Raw genomic sequence first — 13,774 nt, 5'->3', positions numbered from 1 at the left:
CTCCATCATCCATGCCCCAGGAAAGGGTCCAAGCTTTGGGCAGCCCCGCTTGCATGTGCAGCCTTTCTCAGGGCCTTGAACTTCCACACAGAAGGAACTCACCGCTCCCCCGCTCGCCACACTGCCCCCGCCCCGCCACCCCTACTGCAGTTGCCGCCTTCTTTCCCTCGCTCACCTGAAGTCCAGAGCCCAGGAAGACGCGGAGGGGGCTGAGTCCTCGGCTTCCCCCTTCAGTTACAATCCTGTGGCAGTCAGAGCCAGCCATGAGGAAACGGGAAGTGCATTTTCCCCCCCTTTTGAAGGTGACGCCTAGGGTTTTACTGCTCACTTTCCAATCCCCATAGGTGAAAAAGATTTAGCACCATTGATACCCACCCCCACGCATAGGTTACTGAAAGTAGATCGTTGATGATGAACTAGCACTCACTACCTGAGGGAGGGAAGCAGTGGGAGGTGACAGCCAGGAGATTCTTGGTTTCAACTTCCTAATTTGGCCAGATGGGGCATTTTTTTTTTCCTGCTGCCTGTTAGGCAAATCCGGGATGCTGCCCAAACTGGTGGTGTGTGTTGGGGAATGCCGCCATCGTGTGTGTTTGCTGATGACTCAGCTTATCTTGGGTCCTTTGAAAATGATATTTCCCGAGACGTGACTTCTTCTCTGCCAGGCATCTTGTCAAAGATCCCAGGGTGGCGTGGGAGGCAGGGTGAGGCAAAAACCAAAAAAATCCAAAACAATGTATGAACAAAACCTGCTGTTTCTACAGCCTGCGTGGATCCTTCCAGATTCCAGTGTCACAGGCATTTCAAAAAACGTCCATTTTATTTCATGAGATAAACTTAGCAAAGCAGAAAACCCAGACATTAGCATCCAGGTCCCAAGAATATAAATAACTCTATCAACCCAGCCTCTAAAGCCATATTGTCAGATGTAAAGAAAGTAGGAACCCTTGAAAACTGCATGGTGAGTTCATTGGGGGTGAAACCTGACTCAGTAAAACCAGAGATAAAACTTTAATGAGTCAATTAAACAAGAATGAGGTTAGATTGTAGATTCACTGTCTAATCATGGAAGTAATTTCCATGAAAAGAACAAGCAAGCACGCTTGGGCACAGATAAGATACTAATAATGGGCAGGGTGAGGCCATGGAAGCTCTTAGGGTTGCTTTTCCTAGCATTGTGGATGGATGTCTTACAGTAAAATAACCAGTGAGGATCCCCTGTTCTGTACCAGCAACTTCCCACACATTAGCTCATTTACTCCCAATAATAATCATACATATGAGGTGTTATTTTCCTTATCTTTCAGATGGCAGAACAGGCTCAGAAAAACGTAGCAACTACCCCAGCTCACACAGTAGGAAATGGAGCTTGACTGTGAACCCACGTAGTCCTGACTCCAAGGTGTAGGCTGCTAACTGGCTCACTGCACAGCTTTCCAATCACAGCAGCAGAGAACAGTTTCCGTGGGCTTGTTTCAGTGCCCTGCGGGCTTCCCTCAGCCTCCTACGGCCTCCTCTTTCTCTCTCTTTCTTTTTCTTAACCACAATATATATATTGTGGTTAAGAGTTCCCTCACTGTATATTAAGAAGCAGTGTATTTTATGCAGTGAGCTGTCCTAAGGTGCCTCCTCATCATCACCTGGATGGCTAGTCAGAGACCAGATATTTGCCAGGCCCACCTCCAGTGTCTCTGATTCTCTAGGTCTTAGGTGGAGGCTGAGGGTTTCATTTCTTACATATTCCCGGATGTTGCTGGTGCTGCTGGCCCAGATGACTATGGTGATGGACCATAGAGGTTTTTTTTTTTTTTTTTAAGCTACTGCACAGGTTAAAGAGGTCGCTGTGGGTTGGCCTGCAACCAACAATCAATTGTAGTAACCACTAAGGTCAGTTTTCATTCCAATCCCAAAGAAAGTGAAAGTGAAGTCGCTCAGTCGTGTCCAACTCTTTGTGACCCAGTGGACTGTAGCCCACCGGGCTCCTCCGCCCATGGGATTCTCCAGGCAAGAATACTGGAGGGGGTTGCCATTTCCTTCTCCAGGGGATCTTCCCGACCCAGGGATCCAACCCAGGTTTCCTGCATTGCAGGCAGACACTTTAACCTCTGAGCCACCAGGGAAGCCCAAGGCAATGCCAAAGAATGCTCAAACTACCTCGCAATTGCACTCATCTCACACACTAGTAAAGTAATGCTTAAAATTCTCCAAGCCAGGCTTCAGCAATACGTGAGCCGTGAACTTTCAGATGTTCAAGCTGGTTTTAGAAAAGGCAGATGAACCAGAGATCAAATAGCCAACATCCACTGGATCATCAAAAAAGCAAGAGAGTTCCAGAAAAGCATCTGTTTCTGCTTTATTGACTATGCCAAAGCCTTTGACTGTGTGGATCACAATAAACTGGAAAATTCTTCAAGAGATGGGAATACTGGACCACCTGACCTGCCTCTTGAGAAACCTATATGCAGGTCAGGAAGCAACAGTTAGAACTGGACATGGAACAACAGACTGGTTCCAAATAGGAAAAGGAGTACGTCAAGGCTCCTTATTGTCACCCTGCTTATTTAACTTCTATGCAGAGTACATCATGAGAAACACTGGGCTGGAAGAAGCACAAGCTGGAATCAAGATTGCTGGGAGAAATATCAATAACCTCAGATATGCAGATGACACCACCCTTATGGCAGAAAGTGAAGAAGAACTAAAGAGCCTCTTGATGAAAGTGAAAGAGGAGAGTGAAAAAAGTTGGCTTAAAGCTTGACATTCAGAAAATTAAGATCGTGGCATCCAGTCCCATCACTTCATGGCAAATAGATGGGGAAACAGTGGAAACAGAGGCTGGCTTTATTTTCTTGGGCTCCAAAATCACTGCAGATGGTGACTGCAGCCATGAAATTAAAAGACGCTTACTCCTTGGAAGAAAAGTTATGACCAACCTAGACAGCATATTAAAAAACAGAGACATTACTTTGCCAACAAAAGTCCATCTAGTCAAGGCTATGGTTTTTCCAGTGGTCATGTGTGGATGTGTGAGTTGGACTATAAAGAAAGCTGAGTGCTGAAGAATTGATGCTTTTGAACTGTGGTGTTGGATAAGACTCTTGAGAGTCCCTTGGACTGCAAGGAGATCCAACCAGTCCATCCTAAAGGAAATCAATCCTGGGTGTTCATTGGAAGGACTGATGTTGAAGCTGAAACTCCAATCCTTTGGCCACCTGATGCGAAGAGCTCTCATTGGAAAAGACCCTGATGCTGGGAGGGATTGGAGGCAGGAGGAGAAGGGGACAACAGAGGATGAGATGACTGGATGGCATCACCGACTCGATGGACATGGTTTTGGGTGAACTCCGGGAGTTGGTGATGGACAGGGAGGCCTGGCGTGCTGCGGTTCACGTGGTCACAAAGAGTTGGACACGACTGAGCGACTGAACTGAACTGAACTCTTTTTTTCTATGTAAAACTGACCTCTGAGTTCTGATAAGTATGTTTCAGACTCAGCGTGTTTGGGGAGTGGATGTTTCTTGCCTGTTTGCAGTTGGCTTGGGTTCAAGCTGCAAACTCATGCATGGATAAGCTTGTAGCACTGCAGTGGCTGCAGGCTGAGGACTTTTTTTTTGTCCAGGCCCAACTGCCAGGGGATGAGGCGTTGGTCCAGGAATGCTGTTAGAATGCTGGCGGGTCAACACTTCTTCCCCTGAGCCTGCTCTGCTGTGCCGCCCTGCTTTCTACCCCCCCTCCCCCGCCAACTCCATTCTTGTCAAGTTATTTACGTCGTTTAACTAGTGCAAAAGCTGAAACTCCAGTACTTTGGCCACCTCATGCGAAGAGTTGACTCATTGGAAAAGACTCTGATGCTGGGAGGGATTGGGGGCAGGAGGAGAAGGGGACGACAGAGGATGAGATGGCTGGATGGCATCACTGACTCGATGGAGGTGAGTCTCAGTGAACCCCGGGAGTTGGTGATGGACAGGGAGGCCTGGCGTGCTGTGATTCATGGCTTCGCAAAGAGTCGGACAGGATTGAGCGACTGAACTAACTGAACTGAACTAGTGCAAAGAAGTAGAGGAAAACAATAGAATGGGAAAGACTAGAGCTCTCTTCAAGAAAATGGGAGATATCAAGGGAACATTTCATGCAAGAATGGACTTGATAAAGGACAGAAATGGGAAGGACCTAATAGAAGCAGAAGAGATTAATAAGAGGTGGAAAGAATACATAGAACTATACAAAAAGGTCTTAATGACTCAGATACCACGATGGTGTTGTCACTTACCTAGAGCCTGACATCTTGGAGTCTGAAGCCAGGTGGGCCTTAGGAAGCATCACTACAAACAAAGCTAGTGAGGTGATGGAATTCCAGCTGAGTTATTTCAAATCCTAAAAGATGATGCTGTTAAAGTGCTGTACTCAATCTGTCAGCAAATTAGGAAAACTCAGCAATGGCCGTAGGACTGGAAAAGGTCAGTTTTTCATTCCAATCCCAAAGAAGGACAATGCCAAAGAATATTCAAACTACCGCACAATTGTGCTCATTTTCCATGCTAGTAAGATAATGCTCAAAATTCTTCAAGCGAGTCTTCATCAGTATGTGAACTGAGATCTTCCAGATGCACAGCTGGATTTAGAAAAGACAGAAGAACCAGAGATCAAATTGTCTACATTTGTTGGATCATACAGAAAGCAAGAGAATCCCAGAAAAGCATCTACTTCTGCTTCATCGACTATGTGAAAGCATTTGACTGTGTGTATCACAACAAACTGGAAAATTCTTCAAGAGATGGGAGTACCAGACCACCTTACCTGTCTCCTGTGAAAGCTGTATATGGGTCAAGACTCAATAGCTAGAACCGTACATGGAACAATGGACTGGTTCAAAATTGGTAAAGGAGTACATCAAGGCTGTATATTATCTGTTTATTTTATATGCAGGGTACATCATGTGAAATGCTGAGCTGGATGACTCACAAGCTGGAATCAAGATTGCCGGGAAAAATATCAACAACCTCAGATATGCGGATGATATCACCATAATGGCAAAAAGTGAAGAAACTATAGAGCCTCTTGATGACAGTGAAAGAGGAGAGTGAAAAAGCTGGCTTAAAACTCGGCATTCAAAAAACTAAGATCATGGCATCTGATCCCATCACTTCATGGCAAATAGGTGGGGAAACAATGGGAACAGTGACAGACTTCTTTTTCTTGGGCTCCAAGATCACTGCAGATGGTGACTGTAGCCATGAAATTAAAAGATGCTTGCTCCTTGGAAGAAAAGCTATGACAAGCCTAGACAGCATATTAAAAAGCAGAGGCATTACTTTGCCAACAAAGGTCCTTATAGTTAAAGCTATGGTTTTTCCAGTAGTCATGTATGGATGTGAGGGTTGGACCATAAAGAAAGCTGAGCCCTGAAGAATTAATGCTTTTGAACTGTGGTGTTGGAGAAGACTCTTGAGAGTCACTTTGACTTCAAGGAGATCAAACCAGTCAATCCTAAGGGTAATCAGTCCTGAATATTCACTGGAAGGACTGATGCTGAAACTGAAGCTCCAATACTTTGACCACCTCATGCAAAGAACTGATTTATTAGAAAAGACCCTGATGCTGGGAAAGACTGAAGGCAGGAGGAGAAGGGGGTGACAGAGGAAGAGATGGTTGGATGGCATCACCGACTAGATGGACATGAGTCTGAGCAAACCCCGGGAGATAGTGAAGTACAAGGAAGCCTGGTGTGCTGCAGTCCATGGGGTCATGAAGATTCGGACACAACTTAGTGACTAAACAACAGCAACAAATGCTGTCCAAAAGAAGTAGATGTGAGCCACGTATGTAATTTCATTTTTCTAGTAGTGACATTAAAAATATCTTACATTCTATTATTTTCCCTTCAAGTCTTTGAAATACGGTGTTACTTCACCCTGCAGCACATCTCAGTTGACCAGCTGTATTCTCCATGTCGAGTTGCCATGTGTTGCTGGTAACTGCTGTGCTGGACAGTGGCATTCTCCTGCATTTGGAATTACTGCGAAGTCTGAACCTAGAAAGAACCACTTCATGAAAGGTAGTAATATCAACATATTCATACCTTTGCATTGGTTTATCTTTTTTAAACAAACAGATGTAGCCAAAACAGCTGTATCTCAGCATCGACTGAGACATCTGTTAAGGATACAGTGCCCATGCCTAACTGCAGAGCTACTGAATTAGAATGGCAGTAGAGGGAGATGGCTCTGCATTTTTAAAGGGTCCCTGGGGTAATTTTGCAGCATCCAGCACAGGACTTTTCACACAAAGACATTTACAAATCAGCAGACAGTGAAGTAAAAACCCCATCTAGGAGTGTCAGCCTTGGGGCCAGAAGCCAGAGTCTAGCTTCTTTTACTATTTGTCAGTCTATTTCACTTGTTCTTGAAGCCTGATTTGTGTGGTACTGACAGATCAACATTTTAAATCATTTAGCAGAATTAGGTTAGCATCCAATTTGTAGAAAAATGCTGTTCACTAGGCTTTCTATCTTGCTTTTGTGACAGATTTTTTTAATTTGACACCAGTATGTGTTAATTTGTAGGCACGGGCTGCCACCTACTGATGGAAGGTGGTGTTGACACATGTTAGAAGGAACGTGGGCTTGCTCTTGCTGGTAGAGATGAGTGCAGTTTATACACAAGGTTCTCCACAGTGGTCCCTAGAACAGCAGCAACAGCATCCCTTGGGAACTTGATAGAAATGCAGAATCCTTGGGCCTTCCTCCAGATCCACTGGATTAGAAACTCTGAGAGTGGGTCCCGCTCTCTGTGGTTAATAAGCTCTCCAGGTGAGTATAAGGCATGCTGAAGTGTGAGGACCATGGCTGCAGCCCAAAGTCATGGTTCTTGATCTCTCAGCTGCGTGGGAAGTTGCTCTGGGGAAAAGGTACAAATGCACATACATCCAGACTTACAACTACTTGAGGAGGGTTCAGAGACCACATGAAATCAGAATTTGCTCCAAATCCTTTGGCAGTGGTGGGGGGTGGGGACGAGGTGGAGGTGAAGGGTGGTCTAATTTTCTCGCATATGGTGTCCTTTGTGCTCTGGTTTAAGGGTCTGTGTCCTGGTTAGACTCCATGGGTTTTAGAATACTGGCAGCCTATATCATAGCTTTGTCTAGATTAGAAAAATGTACCTTTACTCAAAATCATGTTTTTAAAATTAGCATCTCTAAAATCTTTTAGTGGTAAAACTATCTCAACAATATTACAGTAAACACAAACTTTATGTTAATTCTGTATAAATTAAATTATTTATTAATGATCCAACAATAGGAAGCCTGAAATTTTCTTCAGAATAATTAGGAATTAAATATCATTAGGATGTAATACTTTGTTTCAAAATAGGACTTGTCCTGCTTTCCACAGAAACAGTATCTTTTGGGGAGTTTCAGTTCTTACTTGCTCCAATATCTCATTTTCTGTAGAGATGATTGCTATCTTTGGCAGAATTTCTTGATATTATGATCCTTATATAGTACAAAGTTAGGTAGTTTTTTAAAATAAAATTAAAATTTGAGAGGCTGTTTTTCCCACTGACTATATTCCCCACTGACCAAGTTACCTGTATTCTGGAAGTTCTAAAAGTATTTGGAAATTTGTGGTAAATTATTGCTGTAAATATACCGCAGTGCCTTAGAGAAACTCATATTAGAATCTGGGAAGCAATTTCAAGTTTTCAGTTCCTCATACTTGGTGACCCATCAATAGCACATCTCTTACTATGTTTATAAATTAATTTCAGCAGCAAATTTGACATTCTAAAGAAGTGATTAGAACTCGACATGGAACAACAGCTGGTTCCAAATACATAAAGGAGTACGTCAAGGCTGTATATTGTCACCCTGCTTATTTAACTTATATGCAGAGTATGTCATGAGAAACACTGGGCTGGAGGAAGCACAAGCTGGAATTAAGATTGCCAGGAGAAATATCAATAACCTCAGATATGCAGATGACACCACCCTTATGGCAGAAAGTGAAGAAGAACTAAAGAGCCTCTTGATGAAAGTGAAAGAGGAGAGTGAAAAAGTTGGCATAAAGCTCAACATTCAGAAAATGAAGATCATGGCATCTGGTCCCATCACTTCATGGGAAATAGATGGGGAACAGTGGAAACAGTGGCTGACTTTATTTTTCTGGGCTCCAAAATCACTGCAGATGGTGACTGCAGCCATGAAATTAAAAGACGCTTACTCCTTGAAAGGAAAGTTATGACCAACCTAGATAGCATATTGAAAAGCAGAGACATTACTTTGTCAACAAAGGTCCGTCTAGTCAAGGCTATGGTTTTTCCAGTAGTCATGTATGGATGTGAGAGTTGGCCTATAAAGAAAGCTGAGTGCTGAAGAATTGATGCTTTTGAACTGTGGTGTTGGAGAAGACTCTTGAGAGTCCCTTGGACTGCAAGGAGATCCAACCAGTCCATCCTAAAGGAGATCAGTCCTGGGTGTTCATTGGAAGGACTGATGTTGAAGCTGAAACTCCAATCCTTTGGCCACCTGATGCGAAGAGCTGACTCATTTGAAAAGACTCTGATGCTGGGAAAGATTGAGGGCAGGAGGAGAAGGGGATGACAGAGGATGAGATGGTTGGATGGCATCACTGACTCGATGGACGTGAGTCTGAGTGAACTCCGGGAGTTGGTGATGGACAGGGAGGCCTGGCATGCTGCGGTTCATGGGGTCCCAAAGAGTCGGACATGACTGAGCGACTGAACTGAACTGAACTGAAAGAAGTGGTTTATAATTAAAGTGGCTTTGTTGGTTGTTGTTCAGTCACTAAGTCGTGTCTGACTCTTTGTGACCCCATGGACTGCAGCATGCCAGGTTTCCCTGTCCTTAGCTATCTCCCGGAGTTTGCTCAAATTCATGTCCATTGAGTCAGGGATGCTACTGGTTATTAACTATCTCAACCTCCACTGCCACCTTCTTTTGCCTTCAATCTTTCCCAGGATCAGGGTCTTAATTTTTCCAATTACATGTTATCCAGAAAACTTGTATTCCCATAATAGCATTTCAGTATTGTAAACCGTTCTTTTAATGGTTAAATTACTAAAATTATTGTAGGAAAAAAGGAATTGATTTTAAAATAAAATTAGGTATCATGGAAGGTCTGATCACGAGATTTTCAGTTAAAGATGTCCTTCCTCCTTTTTTGATTTTTTAAAAAATCATGGAGAAGTTGGTGTCAAAATTACAAGATTCTGCAGTTTGTTTAGTATCACTGATAGATAAGCAAAACTTCAGAGCGTCTTAGTTCCTTTGACACTGTCAAGAGTGTTACACACATTGTCTTTGGTTCTCGCATCACTTGGCTTTTATCATTGATTTTACTTAACATATCATCTAAAATTATACTGAGTAAATAAAATCTAAAGTTGATATTTTCAGAAGTGTACCTTTGACTCACATTCTAAAGTCTCTGCCAATATAATCATCAACAATTTTTAAGTGAGTGTTGCATGCTACTTTTTGAACTCAGTCTTTCCATTGTACCTTGGAAGATGGCATCAATTTAGGTTTGCTGAATATATTAATGCAATTCTACTTCATGTAGCTGTAGAGGTAATATTTTAAAAACTCAAAGTGCCAAAGAGATCTTTGCTTCATTATTCAGTAACAGGTGGATGCAGAGTAAGACATAAAGAATGTCTAGAAGTATTTTAGAGGGTTCTCTGTGGCAATTCATTATGTCCTACATATACTGTTTATACTATTATGATATTCTTGGAATTCAAGTTATGTTTTGTTTAGATGTATTTTTTTGTAAGCGGTCTGCTGAAAACATGCAGTATTCTCTCTTCCATTAGACAATATCTGAGAGGTCAAGTGTTTATAGAGGCGAACAGTTTTCCTTTGACAAATGAACAACCTACTGATAATTATTATCTGTTCTTCAAAGTTAGCATCAGGACTTGTATGCAGTACATCTGGTTGTCTTAAAAAACCACTGCTTCACTTATTCACAATGATTTAATTAATCACATGTGATATATTTTTTAAATTCTTGAGTTCTATGTTTTTGTCTCCTAAATAAAGAGAAGTGTTATTTGGAGTTGCTGTTTATATTCTGCATAAGTGCGGGGACATAGTATCAGTGCTTGCTGTGGTTTCTGCCACATGAAGACAATACCCATTATCACAATCGTGCAGCATTGTGGTCCCCGGTTGTTAGACGTTGTTTCAAATTGAATTATGCCTATCATGTGTCCAACAGAAGCTCGTTGATAGGTTTTCTGATTTTTATGTATCACTGTTCTGCAGCGTTGTCAGTTAGTTATGCATTTTATTTTTTTTCAGTGTCTATAATCAACTTTATTTTAATATAATCTAAACACGTATCATTTAGAAAATACCAAGAAAAATTTATGTACAAGAGTTGATGCTATCACATTTGGACAAAGCTGGCAAGTTCCTGCTACGAGCATATCCCAGGAGATACCACTGAAGAAACCTAATATATTGGAGTAGATGTTGTGGCATTTGGCCCACAGTTTAATAGCTCTCAGGGTTAACCTGAAGTTGTCAATGTTTGATACTAGATGTAAAACATCTCGTAAAACCATTTCATTGATTTGCAACAAAATCAAAACCCTGCAATTATTAAGACTTCTTATACATATCTAAATTTTTAAGCAGACTGTCATGTTTTAAGTCCAAGTTTCCTGGAATAGTCTGCAGTGCTAATCTTGCAAACAAAATATCAATCTCTATTCCATCAAACAGTTTGATAACTTGGTACAAATGCCTCTTCAACAGCTCTTAAATCTTTTACTTCTCCCTGTAATTTCAACTTATCATAGAATGAGGTGAAAAAGTCACTTCAATCAACATGTCTTGGTGCAACACACAATGCATCAATATTGGCAGTTTTTTGTATGTACACCTAATTCTGTAAGATCCAGAGGTAAACATTTTCCCATCAGCATGTTCAATTAGAGATTGTGGAAGATTATTGCTTTCACTGATTTCTCGTATCCAGTCTTTTACCAGGTTAATTTTCCCAAAATTAAAATCCTGCACTGAAGTTCCTCTTTCTCTTCAAAAATTCCAAAGGGCTTCAGAGTCTCCACTAGTTTCTGTGTAAGTAGGCAGTTAGTCTCCTTGGGGGCTGCTAAGCAGAAGGGAGAAGCAATGCCATAGTGCTTCTGTGGCGGGTGTGTTTGCTGTGATCCCTGCTTTGTAACTGGAAACAGCTTTGTCTCAGCGCCCGCACTGCCCAGTCATACTCCACCCCGCTTGCCTGCAACGGCAGCCAGGCATACTCTGGGCAGGATCCACTGATATGGGAAGGAGGGACCTTGGCTGCCTCAGCCCTGGTTCAACCTCACTCCTGATCTGGCCTGGAGTATTTTATTTTAAAATAAAAGTTTTAAGTTTAAAATTTTCTAGTTGCCTTTTTACTAGAGGCACTATAATGTATCATTCAATCTGGAACACTTAAAAAATTATATATAACTCACATATACATAAAATATGGACATCTTAAGTGCATAAGTTGTGAATATTTACATATGGATGGGTACTTCTAAGTAACTGACACCCAAATGATGGTAAGCTCACCTAATTACCCTGAGACAAGAGGCATAATCAGGACTGATTGCTTCCCTGTGAATAGATTCTTTGGGGCAAGAATATTGTCAGTGATACATTGTATCATGTCAGGAAACACATTTCTGCTTGTACCATGCCTGGTGATGATGATAAGGTTGAATATCTGGTTAAGGTGTCCATGACCAAATTTCAACTATTGCCTATAAGATCCATTTTGTCCAATGTAGAGATTTACTTGAGGCATTTTCAAGCAAATTAATTCCATTCAGTGACTTAGTATTTTTTAAATATCCCCATTTCCTTTATCCTCTGCTCCCTTAGCGCTGGGCATCTTTGGAGAGACAGTCACTTCTGCTTCTGTTTCCCATCAGTTCACAGGCTTTCTTTTTCGTGCAACCTTGTAAGCAGGCTGTGCACCCTGGAAGCAGGAAGCATGGAGAGAGTGGAGCGGCCCAGAGTTCAGCTGTCTAAAGTCACCGTGGAGTTGATTGTAGTCACTTCTCTATCATTAATTATAATCATAGCTGTACCCTTTTACTGGTATTATGATCTCACTGCAGGCTTTTTGTTAATACTTTATTCCTGTGTACACACTCAGGGCACAGCATATTGTCCTCCAGGTGTAGGGGTGGAAAGTCACCAGACGGTATCAGGAAGAATGCAGACACCCTCCTTCGTTTTCCAGGCACCCAGGCCTGCCCAGCATGAAACTGTAAACGAACCCAGCCTTCTGTGTTAGCTGGGAGACTTCTCCCGTGGACCACGCACCATTGGACCTCACAAGTCTCTTGTGATCGTACTGACTCTGTCTTCACAGCCCTGGCTGTCATTCTGCTCCAGGCGGCAAACACAGCTTCTGAGTTGGGGTCAGAAGTTGATACAACTGCCTCAGGAGGCGGAGGAGCTCTCTCAAGGGCAGGTGGCCCCCGTGCAGGAGGAGCAGCCCCTTCAGAAGACGTTCTCTCAACAGAGCATTCCAGTGGTAGTTCCCCCTTTTCTATCTTTATCCTTTTCGATAGTGACAGGATCCTGGCCTCCTGTGCTGTGGCAGGAATGTTTTTTTTGATGAGGGTAAGCATATTCACAGAGTCGTTTATATCCTTCTAGTTTCGGGCCTTTGGTGCTCAGTTTTAACTGCTGGCACCAAGCACGAATGACATCCCTATGGACCAGGTTGACTGGCGGCGGGACAGCAGGTAGAGGGGGCATGGGGATCCGCGTCGGTGTCTTCGGAGGTTTCACACTGTCACACATTGTGACATGTCTCCTGGACTGCAAGCTGTGCTATTTTTTGTATCTCTTTTTCTTTTGGTCCCCTGTGCTGAATTTTTTGCTATCTCTGCTTCACCAGAAGTTCCCTGTCCCTTTTCAGCTTCTACTGATGTAAGTCTGCAGCTCATAGGTTCTTCAGATTTCTCTGTGGAGTTGTTCTCCTTGTTTCTGCTCTCCATGCTCAGAAATGTCAAGGTTGATAAAATGAAGACTCTCCTTATTTCTGAGTTATGCATTTTAAAGGAAGATCTCACTTTTAAGTATGTAGTCCTGTGTTGGTGTGTGTTTCCTTTTTGTTGTATTTACTGAAATCTGTGCTGCCTTCTGCCAGGCTTTCATGCATCCTCATGCTTCCATTTTCTTTTTCATCTACAAAGAGCTTATAATAGAGACAAAGCAGACTATTTTGAGGTAGAATAAAAGGACAAGAATCTAGTGACTTTTTTTCACCATTTGGAAAAATTTTAATGTAATAAGTTTCTCAAAAACTTCCTACCTATATCATCCTTAAAAGTGAAAATTACTTTTCACAGGTGAATAATTTTCTTTTCTATTTTTTAAAATAATATTGTGTTAGTTTCTGATATATAGTAAAGTGTGATGGTTTCATAAGAGTTTCATCCCTTCCTTCCTTTCTTTCTTTTTGGAATGAAATCAAATACTTTTATATATGTTTTAAAATGCATAATTCACTGTTCTTTTTTTATTGTGCTTTTTAATTTAAATTTTTAAATTTTTATTTTGCCTTCCTTCCTTTCTTATTTTTTTTCATTATGACTGTCACAGGAGTAGGGGGTGCCCATCCATGATTTAAAGCCACCACACTACATTAAATGAAGGACCTATGAATTTCCTTTCCTGTCTCTCTGGGCATTTCTTGTATTTTCTACAAAATATATTCAAATATCCAAATAATTATCCTTTT

General features: G+C 42.0%; 1 long non-coding RNA gene and 2 pseudogenes across 1 annotated transcript in view; 1 reads left to right on the top strand and 2 right to left on the bottom strand.

Annotated features, from left to right (window-relative positions):
- LOC129659012 (uncharacterized) overlaps positions 1-8,691 on the top strand; it is an 86,353-nt gene extending 77,662 nt beyond the window's left edge. The window contains exons 6-7 of the long non-coding RNA XR_008717734.1: positions 5,919-6,055; positions 7,767-8,691. This is a non-coding gene — a long non-coding RNA (uncharacterized LOC129659012). The remainder of the gene's footprint in view (positions 1-5,918; positions 6,056-7,766) is intronic.
- Positions 8,692-9,706: 1,015 nt separating this feature from the next.
- On the bottom strand, positions 9,707-11,246 carry LOC129658818 (poly(A) polymerase alpha-like; annotated as a pseudogene).
- An 882-nt stretch (positions 11,247-12,128) lies between these two features.
- LOC129659011 (developmental pluripotency-associated protein 4-like) lies at positions 12,129-13,028 on the bottom strand (annotated as a pseudogene).
- Between the last annotated feature and the right edge of the window lie 746 nt (positions 13,029-13,774).

Source organism: Bubalus kerabau, chromosome 8, assembly GCF_029407905.1.
Source record: "Bubalus kerabau isolate K-KA32 ecotype Philippines breed swamp buffalo chromosome 8, PCC_UOA_SB_1v2, whole genome shotgun sequence".
NCBI lineage: Eukaryota > Metazoa > Chordata > Mammalia > Artiodactyla > Bovidae > Bubalus > Bubalus kerabau.
This window is presented reverse-complemented; position numbering and strand designations above follow the sequence as displayed.